This window comes from Myotis davidii, unplaced genomic scaffold (genome assembly GCF_000327345.1).
Source record: "Myotis davidii unplaced genomic scaffold, ASM32734v1 scaffold479, whole genome shotgun sequence".
In the NCBI taxonomy this organism is placed as follows: domain Eukaryota; kingdom Metazoa; phylum Chordata; class Mammalia; order Chiroptera; family Vespertilionidae; genus Myotis; species Myotis davidii.
In genome coordinates this window covers 344,951-348,169 of record NW_006289825.1, presented here as the reverse complement: position 1 = coordinate 348,169, position 3,219 = coordinate 344,951, and positions in this window count along the sequence as shown.

Below are 3,219 nucleotides of genomic sequence, written 5' to 3'. Positions count from 1 at the left end.
GAAACAACAGAATGGGGCAGAAAGTGATGCTGGCCCAGTTCCTGGAGGGTCTGAGCTTTTGAAGTTTCAGCTGCTTCAGCTCTGCACTTAGGGGAGCCTTGAGTTGCCATGAAAGGCAAGTGGCCATCTGCTTAGGTGGCCATGTGGAAAGGCTATTTGGAGAGGCCACGTGGAGAAGGGGAGGCCCATTATCCCAGCTGTCCCCCTAAGGCACCAGATATGACAGAGACATTCCTGATGGTAATGTCAAGCTAGCCCATCCCCCAAAGGACAGCAGCCACCATCAAGTGGAACAAATTGCTGGTAGCCATACTGGCATACAGACACCTCCTAGATCAATGGAACAGAATAGAGAGCCCAGAAATAAACCTACACCTTTATGGTCAATTGATTAATGACAAAGGAGGCAAGAACATACAATGGGGTAAAGATAGCCTATTCAATAAATGGTGTTGGGAAAACTGGACAGGTTCATAGAAAAAAATGAAACTAGGCCACTTTCTTACACTATGTTGAAGAATAAGCTCAAAATTGATTAAAAACTTAAATGTAAAAACCGAAATCATAAAACTCCTAAAAGAAAAGATAAACAGTAAAATCTCTGGCATAGCTCTTAGTAATATATTTTTTTAGATATGTCCCCTCAGGCGAGGGAAACAAAAGAAAAAATTAAACAAATGGGACTACATCAAAGTAAAAAGGTTTTGCACAGCAAAGGAAACCATCAACAAAATGAAGGGCAATATACTGAATGGGTGAAGATACCAATGATACATTTGATAAAGAATGAAGATGTCCTGGAAATAGATGGAGGTGGGGGGTGCACAGGATTTCAGATGTATCAAGTGCCAGTGAACTGTCCACTTTAAAATGATTAATGGTTAATTTTATGTTATATGAATGTTCCTTGATAAAAAAAAAAAATAGAATGAATGGTGAGAGTTGGACAAAACACACATATGCCCATCCACCCCCTTCCCCATGTTTAACACTTCTCCCTCCGGGCCACCTTCTCTAGCCCACCAGAATTTCACCAGGTACTGGGACCTGTACCCACCCTGTCCACACACCCCTCCTAGTGGACCCCCAAACACCCCTCCCTTTTATGCCTGGACTCCCCTGAAGGTTCACTGGGCTTGCTGCACAGGTTCACTGGCTGGCAGTCAGAAGGAGCCTGCTTGAGGGAACAAAGAGCTGACACCTTTGTCAATGAACAAAGGGCATGCTCACAGGGCGAGGCGGTGGAGGGAGTGGACCCTGTGACTGCCCTAGTGTACAGATGACAAAGCTATCTGCCCAGGGCTCATCAGCTGGCTCACTGGATGGGAAGTTCCTCTCCCCCTACCCAGGTCTGCCCCTTTGTGACAGCTGGTCTACAAGGATGGCCCCACAAACTGGGCCCTCCCAGTACAAAATATATAAGAAACTCATACAACTTAACACCAAAAACAAGCAATTTATTTAAAAATGGGCAGAGGACCTGAATAGTATTTCTCCAAGGAAGACATATGAAAAAGATGCTCAACATCACTAATCATCAGAGAAATGCAAATTAAAACCACAAGGAGATATACCTCACACCTATCAAAATGGCTATCATGAACAAATCAATAAACAACAAGTGGTGTGAGAATGTGAAGAAAAGGGAAGACTTATTTATGCATTGTTGGCAGGAATGAAGACTGGTGCAGCCATTATGGAAAACAGTATGGAGGGTCCTCAAAAAATTAAAATAGAACTATTATATGACCCAGTAATCCCACTTCTAGGAATTTATCTGAAGAAAACAAAAACACTAATTTGAACCAGAGGCATGGAAACATGGAACAGACTGACGAATCTCAGAGGGAAGGGGGAAGAGGGATGGAGAGAGATTAACTAAAGATCTTATATGCATACATGCATTACCTATAGACACAGACAATAGGGTGGTGAAGGCCTGGGGTGGGGCAGGAACCAGGTGAAGGAGGACAATGGGGGGAAATAGGAGAACATCTGTAATACTCTCAACAATAAAGATTTAAAAATTTTTTAAAAACATATTAAAACTTAAAAAACAAAAACACTAATTTGAAAAGATATGTGAACCCTATGTTTACTGTAACATTTACAATAGCCAACATATGGAAGCAACCTAGGTGCCCATCGATAGATGAGTAGATAAAAAAAACTGTGTTATGGAGGAATCACAATACCAGATTTCAAGTTATACTACAAAGCTACCATAATCAAAACAGCGGGTACTGGCACAAGAACAGGCATATAGGCCAATGGAATAGAACAGAGAACCCAGAAATCGACCCAAGTCATAATGCTCAATTAATATTTTATAAAGGAGGCAAAAGCACACAATGGAGTCAAGATAGTCTCTTCAATAATGGTGTTGGGAAAACTGGACAGATACATGCAAAAAAATGAAACTAGACTACCAACTTACACCATATACAAAAATAAACTCAAAATGGATAAAGGCCGAGACCAGTTTGGCTCAGTGGATAGAGCGTGGGCCTGCGGACTGAAGGGTCCCAGATTCAATTCCAGTCAAGGGCATGTACCTGGGTTGCGGGCACATCCCCAGTGGGAGATGTGCAGGAGGCACCTGCTCGATGTTTCTCTCTCATCGATGTTTCTAACTCTCTATCTCTCTCCCTTCCTCTCTGTAAAAAATCAATAAAATATATATTTTAAAAAAATGGATAAAGGACTTAAATGTAAGACATGAAACCATAAAAATCCTAGAAGAAACCATTGGCAGCAAAATCTCAGACATTTCTTGTAGGAACATGTTTACAGATACATCTTCTAGGACAATGGAGGGATCAAAATACCAGATATCAAGCTATATTACCAAGCCACGGTTCTCAAAACTGCCACTGGTACTGGCTCAAGAACAGACATATAGACCAATGGAACAGAACAGAGAACCCAGAAATCGACCCAAGTCATAATGCTCAATTAATATTTTATAAAGGAGGCAAAAGCACACAATGGAGTCAAGATAGTCTCTTCAATAATGGTGTTGGGAAAACTGGACAGATACATGCAAAAAAATGAAACTAGACTACCAACTTACACCATATACAAAAATAAACTCAAAATGGATAAAGGCCGAGACCAGTTTGGCTCAGTGGATAGAGCGTGGGCCTGCGGACTGAAGGGTCCCAGATTCAATTCCAGTCAAGGGCATGTACCTGGGTTGCGGGCACATCCCCAGTGGGA